Source organism: Microcebus murinus, chromosome 9 (genome assembly GCF_040939455.1).
Source record: "Microcebus murinus isolate Inina chromosome 9, M.murinus_Inina_mat1.0, whole genome shotgun sequence".
Taxonomy (NCBI): Eukaryota; Metazoa; Chordata; class Mammalia; order Primates; family Cheirogaleidae; genus Microcebus; species Microcebus murinus.
Window position 1 is genome coordinate 113,348 of NC_134112.1, and position 16,856 is coordinate 130,203.

Consider the following 16,856-nt stretch of genomic DNA (forward strand, 5'->3'; position numbering starts at 1 on the left):
CGGCGGTGTCACGGCTCGGGACAAGAGGAGGCCCCACGGTGCGGGCTGGGGCGCCAGGCACCGCGGCGGGCGCCGAGGGTGGGGGTCCCCCCACCCCGGGCCGCCCCCGCACTCCCAGAAACGCGACAGAACCAGAGGCAAAAAAAAAAAGAAGAAGCCTACGGCACCCGGTATTCCCGGGCGGTCTCCCATCCAAGTTCTAACCAGGCCCGACCCTGCTTAGCTTCCGAGACCAGACGGGATCGGGCGCGTTCGGGGTGGTGTGGCCGTGGACGGCGGAGGGCGCCCCTGCCCCGCTCAAGAAGCCGAGCCTCTCTGCGCTTCCCCGCCGCCTCCTCCCGCCCCAGGCCCCGCGCCGGGTCGGGCCTGTTGAGTTCGCCGGCCGGGTCCCGCGGGCTCCGAGGGACGGGGGTGACAGGCGGGGCGGGCAGGGAGCGGCGGGCCGGGGTTGGGGGCTGTCTCTGTATACACACACACTCACACGCACTCACTCACTCACTCACACTCACACAAGATGCGCCTCCACGGCTGGACCCGCCAAGGTGGAGACCTTCAAGCCCCCCTCCTCTCCTTGCCTGGCCTCCTTCACCTCCCCGCCCCCCACCCCCAGCGCGCCGGGGCCGCTGACTGCGCACGGGCGGGAGGGGCGGGGCGCTCGCCCTTTGACCCCAGCCAGGGGCGGCCCTCCCCCACAACCCCTTTCAGCTGCGCCCCCCACCCTGTGGCCTGGCGGCCGCCTATTCCCCCGGGCCAGGGCTGGGGCACAGCGCACGGGGGAGGGGAGCCAGTGTATGGGGCGTCTCTCTCTCTCGGGATGTGTCCCATGGGTGGGGTGGGGTGGCGTGGTTTGTGGGGCGCTGAAGAAATCAGTCCCCTCCATCTCCTCCCTCTGGAAAACACCCAAGCCCTTGGAGAACTGCCCGCACCTCTACCTACCGTGGGGGCCGGGACCCTCCTCTGTGTCCTCCTGTGGCCCAGTCCAAGGGGCCTGGGCCTGGCCGGGGCTGCATTGGACCCCAACCACCCTGGCGTGTGGACTCGCCAAAAATCGGCGATTAGATATTGGATTCCAGCGTCATTGAGGTCATTTCACTAATGAGTGCACCGCAAAGAGTTTCCTAATCCATCTGTGAGGGTGGCAACCGAAAGAGAATTTTAGAGCTGACAGAATAGGCGAGGAAAGGCATAGGAGATTTCCACACCCAGTAAGGAAGCCTTTCCCGAAGTGGAAGAAAGAAAGGAGCAAACAGAGACACCGGTAGCCCGCCCGGATCAGAGTCTGCCCCTGAGAGAAAGTACCCTGACCAGGTTCACCCGTGGGTGGGTCGCGAGCTAGCGGCATTCAGAAGAGCGAGGCCCGCAGTCTGTGCAGAAGACACCTGCACTCGGGTGTGTGTGGCGGCACAATTCACAAGCAGCTCCAGATGTTAAACCAAGGAGAAGCCAGGGAGTTCCCAACGCCCCAGGTGTCCTCAGCCCACGACTGGCTGCTGTGGGAATGCGAAGCCCGGCTCCTGGTCTCAGAGCGGGGCAACCAGGAGGTGTGATGTCCACCCCGGCGTTCCCAGGAGGATCAGACTGAAGCTGGGACTTGGCCTGAAAGTGTCCCCTCGCATGGCCACCCCCTTCCCCTTCCTGCTCCTCTACTCCTGGTGCCCCTCCATCCAGGGGCCAGACCTTAAAGAGTCACCCGCAAGAGAATCCTGGTCCCAAAGGAGCCTTCTGGGGGACCCCTGCTGAGAGAGGTTGTGGGCCTGGCCCGCTGGGGCTCTGCCCGACCCAGGGCTGAGAGATGCAACCTCCCAGCTCTGGGTCCCTGCAGGAAGTGTTGGCAAGCACAGGGCCAGTCCTCCAAAGGCCCAGGTGCAGGGAGCCCAGGACAAGCAGCCTGTGGAAGAAGCCACATGCTGTGCCACCCCGGGGAACACGACTGCAGGCCACGGCCCTTCCCACCTCCTCCTCCTCCTCCTCCTCCTCCTCCTCCTCCTCCTCCCACCCCGCCCCCGCCCCCGCCCCCACATGGCACAGGGCCCAGAGACACCTCAGACACTTGCTACCCAAAGTGCAAAGGGCATCAGTTGCTCCTCCAAACCCCCCCCCCAGCCCAGCAGACCGCGTTGTCCAGCCAGCCCCCGGGCCTCCCTGGGGAGCCCAGCACAAAAGTGCAGACACCCACCGGACCCTCAATCTCAGTTTTCGGATGTTTTTGCCACTCTAAGGACCCGCAGGCCAGCTGGGCCTTCTGGCAGGACAGAGAGCCCCGGAATCCGACGTGGAGAGCTGGGTGTACGTCCCCATGAGGAGGCGGTCCCCACCTCCGCGGCTATCCCCTTGCGGGGAGCGGCAGCCGCGGGGCCTCAGAGAAGACACCAGGCTGGGCCCCCACGGCACAGCGGGAGCACGTCCCCCGCAGGCCACTTAGCGACGGCGGCCAGCCGGCGGATGGTTGGGTTGCGCGAGACGCTGCGGCCGCCCTGCTACCGGGTTCCTGGGAGGGCGTCCTGGAACCAGCGTCCACACCAAGCCCTTGGAAGGCCCAGGCGACGGAGGAGCCCCGTCAGGCAGGGGCCGAGGACGGTGACGGCCCGGGCGGGGAGGAGCGTGTCAGGCAGGGGCAGAGGACGGTGACAGGTGACAGGCCGGGCGGGAAGGAGTCAGTCAGGCAGGGGCCGTGGAGGAGACGGGCTGGGTAAGGGTTAGGGTTAGTGTCAGGGCACAAGTCACAATCGCAAAGACCTGGAAGCCACCCGAGTGCCCATCGACCCACGAGTGGGTAAGTAAAATGTGGCCCGTGGACACCACGGAGTGCTATTCGGCTATGAGGAGCAGCGGTGAGGGGGCACCTCTCGTGGTTCTCCTGGCCAGAGCTGGAACCCGTTCCAGTAAGCCAAGTATCCCAAGAATGGACACACGAGCACCACGTGCTCGCGCTCACCAGCAAATGGGTACGAACCGATGGACACCTAAGTGGACACAGAGGAATCACCTTCTTCGGGTGGGTGTCGGGCGGGTGGGGGGAGGGGATGGGCATACACATCCATTAGGAATGGGGTGGGTACGCACCGACTGGGGGATGGGCGCACTTGAAGCTCTGACCCGAGGGGGGAGGCTGGGAGAGGGCAACGCACCCGACCTTAACATTGGTGCCCCCACAATATGCTGGAACAACATGAGAGGTAAATGAATAAGAACACGGGGGGGGGGAGGGGGGCACGGGCAACACATGTCACCTTAACACTTGGACTCCCATCATCTGCTTGAAAAGAGAGAGAAAAGAAAATGCAATAATAGAGATAAGAGACACTTTTTAAAAATAATGAATCCGGCCGGGCGCTGTGGCTCACGCCTGTAATCCTAGCTCTTGGGAGGCCGAGGCGGGCGGATTGCTCAAGGTCAGGAGTTCAAAACCAGCCTGAGCAAGAGCGAGACCCCGTCTCTACTATAAATAGAAAGAAATTAATTGGCCAACTGATATATATATAAAAAATTAGCGGGGCATGGTGGCGCATGCCTGCAGTCCCAGCTACCCGGGAGGCTGAGGCAGAAGGATCACTCGAGCCCAGGAGTTTGAAGTTGCTGTGAGCTAGGCTGACGCCACGGCACTCACTCTAGCCTGGGCAACAAACCGAGACTCTGTCTCAAAAAAAAAAAAAAAAATGAATCCGAAGAGAAAAGTAAAAGGAGGCCTGTGGAGCAGGTCTGGGTGTGACTCCGGATCCCCGAACATCAGGTGCCACCACCAAAGATTCCTACGTGTAGCCCATAGAACCCCAAAAGCAACGGGAGGAGTTCTGGTCACATACTCCCTCAAAATGACATCCTGGCCTTCTTCTGGAACTCCCTCCCCTCTCAGACTCTCAAGGTTTCCTCCAGCGTGTCGGCTCCCACAGAGCAGACCTTTGGTCTGAGACCTGACTGTCCAGAAGCCAGGCATGCTGCCGCGTGGCGGCGGTGTCACGGCTCGGGACAAGAGGAGGCCCCACGGTGCGGGCTGGGGCGCCAGGCACCGCGGCGGGCGCCGAGGGTGGGGGTCCCCCCCACCCCGGGCCGCCCCCGCACTCCCAGAAACGTGACAGAACCAGAGGCAAAAAAAAAAAGAAGAAGCCTACGGCACCCGGTATTCCCGGGCGGTCTCCCATCCAAGTTCTAACCAGGCCCGACCCTGCTTAGCTTCCGAGACCAGACGGGATCGGGCGCGTTCGGGGTGGTGTGGCCGTGGACGGCGTGGCCGTGGACGGCGGAGGGCGCCCCTGCCCCGCTCAAGAAGCCGAGCCTCTCCGCGCTTCCCCGCCGCCTCCTCCCGCCCCAGGCCCCGCGCCGGGTCGGGCCTGTTGAGTTCGCCGGCCGGGTCCCGCGGGCTCCGAGGGACGGGGGTGACAGGCGGGGCGGGCAGGGAGCGGCGGGCCGGGGTTGGGGGCTGTCTCTGTATACACACACACTCACACTCACACTCACTCACTCACTCACACTCACACTCACACAAGATGCGCCTCCACGGCTGGACCCGCCAAGGTGGAGACCTTCAAGCCCCCCTCCTCTCCTTGCCTGGCCTCCTTCACCTCCCCGCCCCCCACCCCCAGCGTGCCGGGGCCGCTGACTGCGCACGGGCGGGAGGGGCGGGCCACTCGCCCTTTGACCCCAGCCAGGGGCGGCCCTCCCCCACAACCCCTTTCAGCTGCGCCCCCCACCCTGTGGCCTGGCGGCCGCCTATTCCCCCGGGCCAGGGCTGGGGCACAGCGCACGGGGGAGGGGAGCCAGTGTATGGGGCGTCTCTCTCTCTCTCGGGATGTGTCCCATGGGTGGGGTGGGGTGGCGTGGTTTGTGGGGCGCTGAAGAAATCAGTCCCCTCCATCTCCTCCCTCTGGAAAACACCCAAGCCCTTGGAGAACTGCCCGCACCTCTACCTACCGTGGGGGCCGGGACCCTCCTCTGTGTCCTCCTGTGGCCCAGTCCAAGGGGCCTGGGCCTGGCCGGGGCTGCATTGGACCCCAACCACCCTGGCGTGTGGACTCGCCAAAAATCGGCGATTAGATATTGGATTCCAGCGTCATTGAGGTCATTTCACTAATGAGTGCACCGCAAAGAGTTTCCTAATCCATCTGTGAGGGTGGCAACCGAAAGAGAATTTTAGAGCTGACAGAATAGGCGAGGAAAGGCATAGGAGATTTCCACACCCAGTAAGGAAGCCTTTCCCGAAGTGGAAGAAAGAAAGGAGCAAACAGAGACACCGGTAGCCCGCCCGGATCAGAGTCTGCCCCTGAGAGAAAGTACCCTGACCAGGTTCACCCGTGGGTGGGTCGCGAGCTAGCGGCATTCAGAAGAGCGAGGCCCGCAGTCTGTGCAGAAGACACCTGCACTCGGGTGTGTGTGGCGGCACAATTCACAAGCAGCTCCAGATGTTAAACCAAGGAGAAGCCAGGGAGTTCCCAACGCCCCAGGTGTCCTCAGCCCACGACTGGCTGCTGTGGGAATGCGAAGCCCGGCTCCTGGTCTCAGAGCGGGGCAACCAGGAGGTGTGATGTCCACCCCGGCGTTCCCAGGAGGATCAGACTGAAGCTGGGACTTGGCCTGAAAGTGTCCCCTCGCATGGCCACCCCCTTCCCCTTCCTGCTCCTCTACTCCTGGTGCCCCTCCATCCAGGGGCCAGACCTTAAAGAGTCACCCGCAAGAGAATCCTGGTCCCAAAGGAGCCTTCTGGGGGACCCCTGCTGAGAGAGGTTGTGGGCCTGGCCCGCTGGGGCTCTGCCCGACCCAGGGCTGAGAGATGCAACCTCCCAGCTCTGGGTCCCTGCAGGAAGTGTTGGCAAGCACAGGGCCAGTCCTCCAAAGGCCCAGGTGCAGGGAGCCCAGGACAAGCAGCCTGTGGAAGAAGCCACATGCTGTGCCACCCCGGGGAACACGACTGCAGGCCACGGCCCTTCCCACCTCCTCCTCCTCCTCCTCCTCCTCCTCCTCCTCCTCCTCCCACCCCGCCCCCGCCCCCGCCCCCACATGGCACAGGGCCCAGAGACACCTCAGACACTTGCTACCCAAAGTGCAAAGGGCATCAGTTGCTCCTCCAAACCCCCCCCCCAGCCCAGCAGACCGCGTTGTCCAGCCAGCCCCCGGGCCTCCCTGGGGAGCCCAGCACAAAAGTGCAGACACCCACCGGACCCTCAATCTCAGTTTTCGGATGTTTTTGCCACTCTAAGGACCCGCAGGCCAGCTGGGCCTTCTGGCAGGACAGAGAGCCCCGGAATCCGACGTGGAGAGCTGGGTGTACGTCCCCATGAGGAGGCGGTCCCCACCTCCGCGGCTATCCCCTTGCGGGGAGCGGCAGCCGCGGGGCCTCAGAGAAGACACCAGGCTGGGCCCCCACGGCACAGCGGGAGCACGTCCCCCGCAGGCCACTTAGCGACGGCGGCCAGCCGGCGGATGGTTGGGTTGCGCGAGACGCTGCGGCCGCCCTGCTACCGGGTTCCTGGGAGGGCGTCCTGGAACCAGCGTCCACACCAAGCCCTTGGAAGGCCCAGGCGACGGAGGAGCCCCGTCAGGCAGGGGCCGAGGACGGTGACGGCCCGGGCGGGGAGGAGCGTGTCAGGCAGGGGCAGAGGACGGTGACAGGTGACAGGCCGGGCGGGAAGGAGTCAGTCAGGCAGGGGCCGTGGAGGAGACGGGCTGGGTAAGGGTTAGGGTTAGTGTCAGGGCACAAGTCACAATCGCAAAGACCTGGAAGCCACCCGAGTGCCCATCGACCCACGAGTGGGTAAGTAAAATGTGGCCCGTGGACACCACGGAGTGCTATTCGGCTATGAGGAGCAGCGGTGAGGGGGCACCTCTCGTGGTTCTCCTGGCCAGAGCTGGAACCCGTTCCAGTAAGCCAAGTATCCCAAGAATGGACACACGAGCACCACGTGCTCGCGCTCACCAGCAAATGGGTACGAACCGATGGACACCTAAGTGGACACAGAGGAATCACCTTCTTCGGGTGGGTGTCGGGCGGGTGGGGGGAGGGGATGGGCATACACATCCATTAGGAATGGGGTGGGTACGCACCGACTGGGGGATGGGCGCACTTGAAGCTCTGACCCGAGGGGGGAGGCTGGGAGAGGGCAACGCACCCGACCTTAACATTGGTGCCCCCACAATATGCTGGAACAACATGAGAGGTAAATGAATAAGAACACGGGGGGGGGGAGGGGGGCACGGGCAACACATGTCACCTTAACACTTGGACTCCCATCATCTGCTTGAAAAGAGAGAGAAAAGAAAATGCAATAATAGAGATAAGAGACACTTTTTAAAAATAATGAATCCGGCCGGGCGCTGTGGCTCACGCCTGTAATCCTAGCTCTTGGGAGGCCGAGGCGGGCGGATTGCTCAAGGTCAGGAGTTCAAAACCAGCCTGAGCAAGAGCGAGACCCCGTCTCTACTATAAATAGAAAGAAATTAATTGGCCAACTGATATATATATAAAAAATTAGCGGGGCATGGTGGCGCATGCCTGCAGTCCCAGCTACCCGGGAGGCTGAGGCAGAAGGATCACTCGAGCCCAGGAGTTTGAAGTTGCTGTGAGCTAGGCTGACGCCACGGCACTCACTCTAGCCTGGGCAACAAACCGAGACTCTGTCTCAAAAAAAAAAAAAAAAATGAATCCGAAGAGAAAAGTAAAAGGAGGCCTGTGGAGCAGGTCTGGGTGTGACTCCGGATCCCCGAACATCAGGTGCCACCACCAAAGATTCCTACGTGTAGCCCATAGAACCCCAAAAGCAACGGGAGGAGTTCTGGTCACATACTCCCTCAAAATGACATCCTGGCCTTCTTCTGGAACTCCCTCCCCTCTCAGACTCTCAAGGTTTCCTCCAGCGTGTCGGCTCCCACAGAGCAGACCTTTGGTCTGAGACCTGACTGTCCAGAAGCCAGGCATGCTGCCGCGTGGCGGCGGTGTCACGGCTCGGGACAAGAGGAGGCCCCACGGTGCGGGCTGGGGCGCCAGGCACCGCGGCGGGCGCCGAGGGTGGGGGTCCCCCCCACCCCGGGCCGCCCCCGCACTCCCAGAAACGTGACAGAACCAGAGGCAAAAAAAAAAAGAAGAAGCCTACGGCACCCGGTATTCCCGGGCGGTCTCCCATCCAAGTTCTAACCAGGCCCGACCCTGCTTAGCTTCCGAGACCAGACGGGATCGGGCGCGTTCGGGGTGGTGTGGCCGTGGACGGCGTGGCCGTGGACGGCGGAGGGCGCCCCTGCCCCGCTCAAGAAGCCGAGCCTCTCCGCGCTTCCCCGCCGCCTCCTCCCGCCCCAGGCCCCGCGCCGGGTCGGGCCTGTTGAGTTCGCCGGCCGGGTCCCGCGGGCTCCGAGGGACGGGGGTGACAGGCGGGGCGGGCAGGGAGCGGCGGGCCGGGGTTGGGGGCTGTCTCTGTATACACACACACTCACACTCACACTCACTCACTCACTCACACTCACACTCACACAAGATGCGCCTCCACGGCTGGACCCGCCAAGGTGGAGACCTTCAAGCCCCCCTCCTCTCCTTGCCTGGCCTCCTTCACCTCCCCGCCCCCCACCCCCAGCGTGCCGGGGCCGCTGACTGCGCACGGGCGGGAGGGGCGGGCCACTCGCCCTTTGACCCCAGCCAGGGGCGGCCCTCCCCCACAACCCCTTTCAGCTGCGCCCCCCACCCTGTGGCCTGGCGGCCGCCTATTCCCCCGGGCCAGGGCTGGGGCACAGCGCACGGGGGAGGGGAGCCAGTGTATGGGGCGTCTCTCTCTCTCTCGGGATGTGTCCCATGGGTGGGGTGGGGTGGCGTGGTTTGTGGGGCGCTGAAGAAATCAGTCCCCTCCATCTCCTCCCTCTGGAAAACACCCAAGCCCTTGGAGAACTGCCCGCACCTCTACCTACCGTGGGGGCCGGGACCCTCCTCTGTGTCCTCCTGTGGCCCAGTCCAAGGGGCCTGGGCCTGGCCGGGGCTGCATTGGACCCCAACCACCCTGGCGTGTGGACTCGCCAAAAATCGGCGATTAGATATTGGATTCCAGCGTCATTGAGGTCATTTCACTAATGAGTGCACCGCAAAGAGTTTCCTAATCCATCTGTGAGGGTGGCAACCGAAAGAGAATTTTAGAGCTGACAGAATAGGCGAGGAAAGGCATAGGAGATTTCCACACCCAGTAAGGAAGCCTTTCCCGAAGTGGAAGAAAGAAAGGAGCAAACAGAGACACCGGTAGCCCGCCCGGATCAGAGTCTGCCCCTGAGAGAAAGTACCCTGACCAGGTTCACCCGTGGGTGGGTCGCGAGCTAGCGGCATTCAGAAGAGCGAGGCCCGCAGTCTGTGCAGAAGACACCTGCACTCGGGTGTGTGTGGCGGCACAATTCACAAGCAGCTCCAGATGTTAAACCAAGGAGAAGCCAGGGAGTTCCCAACGCCCCAGGTGTCCTCAGCCCACGACTGGCTGCTGTGGGAATGCGAAGCCCGGCTCCTGGTCTCAGAGCGGGGCAACCAGGAGGTGTGATGTCCACCCCGGCGTTCCCAGGAGGATCAGACTGAAGCTGGGACTTGGCCTGAAAGTGTCCCCTCGCATGGCCACCCCCTTCCCCTTCCTGCTCCTCTACTCCTGGTGCCCCTCCATCCAGGGGCCAGACCTTAAAGAGTCACCCGCAAGAGAATCCTGGTCCCAAAGGAGCCTTCTGGGGGACCCCTGCTGAGAGAGGTTGTGGGCCTGGCCCGCTGGGGCTCTGCCCGACCCAGGGCTGAGAGATGCAACCTCCCAGCTCTGGGTCCCTGCAGGAAGTGTTGGCAAGCACAGGGCCAGTCCTCCAAAGGCCCAGGTGCAGGGAGCCCAGGACAAGCAGCCTGTGGAAGAAGCCACATGCTGTGCCACCCCGGGGAACACGACTGCAGGCCACGGCCCTTCCCACCTCCTCCTCCTCCTCCTCCTCCTCCTCCTCCTCCTCCTCCCACCCCGCCCCCGCCCCCGCCCCCACATGGCACAGGGCCCAGAGACACCTCAGACACTTGCTACCCAAAGTGCAAAGGGCATCAGTTGCTCCTCCAAACCCCCCCCCCAGCCCAGCAGACCGCGTTGTCCAGCCAGCCCCCGGGCCTCCCTGGGGAGCCCAGCACAAAAGTGCAGACACCCACCGGACCCTCAATCTCAGTTTTCGGATGTTTTTGCCACTCTAAGGACCCGCAGGCCAGCTGGGCCTTCTGGCAGGACAGAGAGCCCCGGAATCCGACGTGGAGAGCTGGGTGTACGTCCCCATGAGGAGGCGGTCCCCACCTCCGCGGCTATCCCCTTGCGGGGAGCGGCAGCCGCGGGGCCTCAGAGAAGACACCAGGCTGGGCCCCCACGGCACAGCGGGAGCACGTCCCCCGCAGGCCACTTAGCGACGGCGGCCAGCCGGCGGATGGTTGGGTTGCGCGAGACGCTGCGGCCGCCCTGCTACCGGGTTCCTGGGAGGGCGTCCTGGAACCAGCGTCCACACCAAGCCCTTGGAAGGCCCAGGCGACGGAGGAGCCCCGTCAGGCAGGGGCCGAGGACGGTGACGGCCCGGGCGGGGAGGAGCGTGTCAGGCAGGGGCAGAGGACGGTGACAGGTGACAGGCCGGGCGGGAAGGAGTCAGTCAGGCAGGGGCCGTGGAGGAGACGGGCTGGGTAAGGGTTAGGGTTAGTGTCAGGGCACAAGTCACAATCGCAAAGACCTGGAAGCCACCCGAGTGCCCATCGACCCACGAGTGGGTAAGTAAAATGTGGCCCGTGGACACCACGGAGTGCTATTCGGCTATGAGGAGCAGCGGTGAGGGGGCACCTCTCGTGGTTCTCCTGGCCAGAGCTGGAACCCGTTCCAGTAAGCCAAGTATCCCAAGAATGGACACACGAGCACCACGTGCTCGCGCTCACCAGCAAATGGGTACGAACCGATGGACACCTAAGTGGACACAGAGGAATCACCTTCTTCGGGTGGGTGTCGGGCGGGTGGGGGGAGGGGATGGGCATACACATCCATTAGGAATGGGGTGGGTACGCACCGACTGGGGGATGGGCGCACTTGAAGCTCTGACCCGAGGGGGGAGGCTGGGAGAGGGCAACGCACCCGACCTTAACATTGGTGCCCCCACAATATGCTGGAACAACATGAGAGGTAAATGAATAAGAACACGGGGGGGGGGAGGGGGGCACGGGCAACACATGTCACCTTAACACTTGGACTCCCATCATCTGCTTGAAAAGAGAGAGAAAAGAAAATGCAATAATAGAGATAAGAGACACTTTTTAAAAATAATGAATCCGGCCGGGCGCTGTGGCTCACGCCTGTAATCCTAGCTCTTGGGAGGCCGAGGCGGGCGGATTGCTCAAGGTCAGGAGTTCAAAACCAGCCTGAGCAAGAGCGAGACCCCGTCTCTACTATAAATAGAAAGAAATTAATTGGCCAACTGATATATATATAAAAAATTAGCGGGGCATGGTGGCGCATGCCTGCAGTCCCAGCTACCCGGGAGGCTGAGGCAGAAGGATCACTCGAGCCCAGGAGTTTGAAGTTGCTGTGAGCTAGGCTGACGCCACGGCACTCACTCTAGCCTGGGCAACAAACCGAGACTCTGTCTCAAAAAAAAAAAAAAAAATGAATCCGAAGAGAAAAGTAAAAGGAGGCCTGTGGAGCAGGTCTGGGTGTGACTCCGGATCCCCGAACATCAGGTGCCACCACCAAAGATTCCTACGTGTAGCCCATAGAACCCCAAAAGCAACGGGAGGAGTTCTGGTCACATACTCCCTCAAAATGACATCCTGGCCTTCTTCTGGAACTCCCTCCCCTCTCAGACTCTCAAGGTTTCCTCCAGCGTGTCGGCTCCCACAGAGCAGACCTTTGGTCTGAGACCTGACTGTCCAGAAGCCAGGCATGCTGCCGCGTGGCGGCGGTGTCACGGCTCGGGACAAGAGGAGGCCCCACGGTGCGGGCTGGGGCGCCAGGCACCGCGGCGGGCGCCGAGGGTGGGGGTCCCCCCCACCCCGGGCCGCCCCCGCACTCCCAGAAACGTGACAGAACCAGAGGCAAAAAAAAAAAGAAGAAGCCTACGGCACCCGGTATTCCCGGGCGGTCTCCCATCCAAGTTCTAACCAGGCCCGACCCTGCTTAGCTTCCGAGACCAGACGGGATCGGGCGCGTTCGGGGTGGTGTGGCCGTGGACGGCGTGGCCGTGGACGGCGGAGGGCGCCCCTGCCCCGCTCAAGAAGCCGAGCCTCTCCGCGCTTCCCCGCCGCCTCCTCCCGCCCCAGGCCCCGCGCCGGGTCGGGCCTGTTGAGTTCGCCGGCCGGGTCCCGCGGGCTCCGAGGGACGGGGGTGACAGGCGGGGCGGGCAGGGAGCGGCGGGCCGGGGTTGGGGGCTGTCTCTGTATACACACACACTCACACTCACACTCACTCACTCACTCACACTCACACTCACACAAGATGCGCCTCCACGGCTGGACCCGCCAAGGTGGAGACCTTCAAGCCCCCCTCCTCTCCTTGCCTGGCCTCCTTCACCTCCCCGCCCCCCACCCCCAGCGTGCCGGGGCTGCTGACTGCGCACGGGCGGGAGGGGCGGGCCACTCGCCCTTTGACCCCAGCCAGGGGCGGCCCTCCCCCACAACCCCTTTCAGCTGCGCCCCCCACCCTGTGGCCTGGCGGCCGCCTATTCCCCCGGGCCAGGGCTGGGGCACAGCGCACGGGGGAGGGGAGCCAGTGTATGGGGCGTCTCTCTCTCTCGGGATGTGTCCCATGGGTGGGGTGGGGTGGCGTGGTTTGTGGGGCGCTGAAGAAATCAGTCCCCTCCATCTCCTCCCTCTGGAAAACACCCAAGCCCTTGGAGAACTGCCCGCACCTCTACCTACCGTGGGGGCCGGGACCCTCCTCTGTGTCCTCCTGTGGCCCAGTCCAAGGGGCCTGGGCCTGGCCGGGGCTGCATTGGACCCCAACCACCCTGGCGTGTGGACTCGCCAAAAATCGGCGATTAGATATTGGATTCCAGCGTCATTGAGGTCATTTCACTAATGAGTGCACCGCAAAGAGTTTCCTAATCCATCTGTGAGGGTGGCAACTGAAAGAGAATTTTAGAGCTGACAGAATAGGCGAGGAAAGGCATAGGAGATTTCCACACCCAGTAAGGAAGCCTTTCCCGAAGTGGAAGAAAGAAAGGAGCAAACAGAGACACCGGTAGCCCGCCCGGATCAGAGTCTGCCCCTGAGAGAAAGTACCCTGACCAGGTTCACCCGTGGGTGGGTCGCGAGCTAGCGGCATTCAGAAGAGCGAGGCCCGCAGTCTGTGCGGAAGACACCTGCACTCGGGTGTGTGTGGCGGCACAATTCACAAGCAGCTCCAGATGTTAAACCAAGGAGAAGCCAGGGAGTTCCCAACGCCCCAGGTGTCCTCAGCCCACGACTGGCTGCTGTGGGAATGCGAAGCCCGGCTCCTGGTCTCAGAGCGGGGCAACCAGGAGGTGTGATGTCCACCCCGGCGTTCCCAGGAGGATCAGACTGAAGCTGGGACTTGGCCTGAAAGTGTCCCCTCGCATGGCCACCCCCTTCCCCTTCCTGCTCCTCTACTCCTGGTGCCCCTCCATCCAGGGGCCAGACCTTAAAGAGTCACCCGCAAGAGAATCCTGGTCCCAAAGGAGCCTTCTGGGGGACCCCTGCTGAGAGAGGTTGTGGGCCTGGCCCGCTGGGGCTCTGCCCGACCCAGGGCTGAGAGATGCAACCTCCCAGCTCTGGGTCCCTGCAGGAAGTGTTGGCAAGCACAGGGCCAGTCCTCCAAAGGCCCAGGTGCAGGGAGCCCAGCCCAAGCAGCCTGTGGAAGAAGCCACATGCTGTGCCACCCCGGGGAACACGACTGCAGGCCACGGCCCTTCCCACCTCCTCCTCCTCCTCCTCCTCCTCCTCCTCCCACCCCGCCCCCGCCCCCGCCCCCACATGGCACAGGGCCCAGAGACACCTCAGACACTTGCTACCCAAAGTGCAAAGGGCATCAGTTGCTCCTCCAAACCCCCCCCCCCCAGCCCAGCAGACCGCGTTGTCCAGCCAGCCCCCGGGCCTCCCTGGGGAGCCCAGCACAAAAGTGCAGACACCCACCGGACCCTCAATCTCAGTTTTCGGATGTTTTTGCCACTCTAAGGACCCGCAGGCCAGCTGGGCCTTCTGGCAGGACAGAGAGCCCCGGAATCCGACGTGGAGAGCTGGGTGTACGTCCCCATGAGGAGGCGGTCCCCACCTCCGCGGCTATCCCCTTGCGGGGAGCGGCAGCCGCGGGGCCTCAGAGAAGACACCAGGCTGGGCCCCCACGGCACAGCGGGAGCACGTCCCCCGCAGGCCACTTAGCGACGGCGGCCAGCCGGCGGACGGTTGGGTTGCGCGAGACGCTGCGGCCGCCCTGCTACCGGGTTCCTGGGAGGGCGTCCTGGAACCAGCGTCCACACCAAGCCCTTGGAAGGCCCAGGCGACGGAGGAGCCCCGTCAGGCAGGGGCCGAGGACGGTGACGGCCCGGGCGGGGAGGAGCGTGTCAGGCAGGGGCAGAGGACGGTGACAGGTGACAGGCCGGGCGGGAAGGAGTCAGTCAGGCAGGGGCCGTGGAGGAGACGGGCTGGGTAAGGGTTAGGGTTAGTGTCAGGGCACAAGTCACAATCGCAAAGACCTGGAAGCCACCCGAGTGCCCATCGACCCACGAGTGGGTAAGTAAAATGTGGCCCGTGGACACCACGGAGTGCTATTCGGCTATGAGGAGCAGCGGTGAGGGGGCACCTCTCGTGGTTCTCCTGGCCAGAGCTGGAACCCGTTCCAGTAAGCCAAGTATCCCAAGAATGGACACACGAGCACCACGTGCTCGCGCTCACCAGCAAATGGGTACGAACCGATGGACACCTAAGTGGACACAGAGGAATCACCTTCTTCGGGTGGGTGTCGGGCGGGTGGGGGGAGGGGATGGGCATACACATCCATTAGGAATGGGGTGGGTACGCACCGACTGGGGGATGGGCGCACTTGAAGCTCTGACCCGAGGGGGGAGGCTGGGAGAGGGCAACGCACCCGACCTTAACATTGGTGCCCCCACAATATGCTGGAACAACATGAGAGGTAAATGAATAAGAACACGGGGGGGGGAGGGGGGCACGGGCAACACATGTCACCTTAACACTTGGACTCCCATCATCTGCTTGAAAAGAGAGAGAAAAGAAAATGCAATAATAGAGATAAGAGACACTTTTTAAAAATAATGAATCCGGCCGGGCGCTGTGGCTCACGCCTGTAATCCTAGCTCTTGGGAGGCCGAGGCGGGCGGATTGCTCAAGGTCAGGAGTTCAAAACCAGCCTGAGCAAGAGCGAGACCCCGTCTCTACTATAAATAGAAAGAAATTAATTGGCCAACTGATATATATATAAAAAATTAGCGGGGCATGGTGGCGCATGCCTGCAGTCCCAGCTACCCGGGAGGCTGAGGCAGAAGGATCACTCGAGCCCAGGAGTTTGAAGTTGCTGTGAGCTAGGCTGACGCCACGGCACTCACTCTAGCCTGGGCAACAAACCGAGACTCTGTCTCAAAAAAAAAAAAAAAAATGAATCCGAAGAGAAAAGTAAAAGGAGGCCTGTGGAGCAGGTCTGGGTGTGACTCCGGATCCCCGAACATCAGGTGCCACCACCAAAGATTCCTACGTGTAGCCCATAGAACCCCAAAAGCAACGGGAGGAGTTCTGGTCACATACTCCCTCAAAATGACATCCTGGCCTTCTTCTGGAACTCCCTCCCCTCTCAGACTCTCAAGGTTTCCTCCAGCGTGTCGGCTCCCACAGAGCAGACCTTTGGTCTGAGACCTGACTGTCCAGAAGCCAGGCATGCTGCCGCGTGGCGGCGGTGTCACGGCTCGGGACAAGAGGAGGCCCCACGGTGCGGGCTGGGGCGCCAGGCACCGCGGCGGGCGCCGAGGGTGGGGGTCCCCCCCACCCCGGGCCGCCCCCGCACTCCCAGAAACGCGACAGAACCAGAGGCAAAAAAAAAAAGAAGAAGCCTACGGCACCCGGTATTCCCGGGCGGTCTCCCATCCAAGTTCTAACCAGGCCCGACCCTGCTTAGCTTCCGAGACCAGACGAGATCGGGCGCGTTCGGGGTGGTGTGGCCGTGGACGGCGGAGGGCGCCCCTGCCCCGCTCAAGAAGCCGAGCCTCTCTGCGCTTCCCCGCCGCCTCCTCCCGCCCCAGGCCCCGCGCCGGGTCGGGCCTGTTGAGTTCGCCGGCCGGGTCCCGCGGGCTCCGAGGGACGGGGGTGACAGGCGGGGCGGGCAGGGAGCGGCGGGCCGGGGTTGGGGGCTGTCTCTCTATACACACACACTCACACTCACACGCACTCACTCACTCACACTCACACTCACACAAGATGCGCCTCCACGGCTGGACCCGCCAAGGTGGAGACCTTCAAGCCCCCCTCCTCTCCTTGCCTGGCCTCCTTCACCTCCCCGCCCCCCACCCCCAGCGCGCCGGGGCCGCTGACTGCGCACGGGCGGGAGGGGCGGGGCGCTCGCCCTTTGACCCCAGCCAGGGGCGGCCCTCCCCCACAACCCCTTTCAGCTGCGCCCCCCACCCTGTGGCCTGGCGGCCGCCTATTCCCCCGGGCCAGGGCTGGGGCACAGCGCATGGGGGAGGGGAGCCAGTGTATGGGGCGTCTCTCTCTCTCGGGATGTGTCCCATGGGTGGGGTGGGGTGGCGTGGTTTGTGGGGCGCTGAAGAAATCAGTCCCCTCCATCTCCTCCCTCTGGAAAACACCCAAGCCCTTGGAGAACTGCCCGCACCGCTACCGTGGGGGCCGGGACCCTCCTCTGTGTCCTCCTGTGGCCCAGTCCAAGGGGCCTGGGCCTGGC

The 16,856-nt window shown here is 63.2% G+C and overlaps 5 pseudogenes; all 5 read right to left on the bottom strand.

The window, feature by feature from the left end:
• Positions 1-155: 155 nt before the first annotated feature.
• Positions 156-274, bottom strand: LOC142873053 (uncharacterized; annotated as a pseudogene).
• A 3,828-nt stretch (positions 275-4,102) lies between these two features.
• On the bottom strand, positions 4,103-4,221 carry LOC142873054 (uncharacterized; annotated as a pseudogene).
• Positions 4,222-8,074: 3,853 nt separating this feature from the next.
• Positions 8,075-8,193, bottom strand: LOC142873055 (uncharacterized; annotated as a pseudogene).
• A 3,853-nt stretch (positions 8,194-12,046) lies between these two features.
• Positions 12,047-12,165, bottom strand: LOC142873057 (uncharacterized; annotated as a pseudogene).
• A 3,843-nt stretch (positions 12,166-16,008) lies between these two features.
• Positions 16,009-16,127, bottom strand: LOC142873058 (uncharacterized; annotated as a pseudogene).
• Between the last annotated feature and the right edge of the window lie 729 nt (positions 16,128-16,856).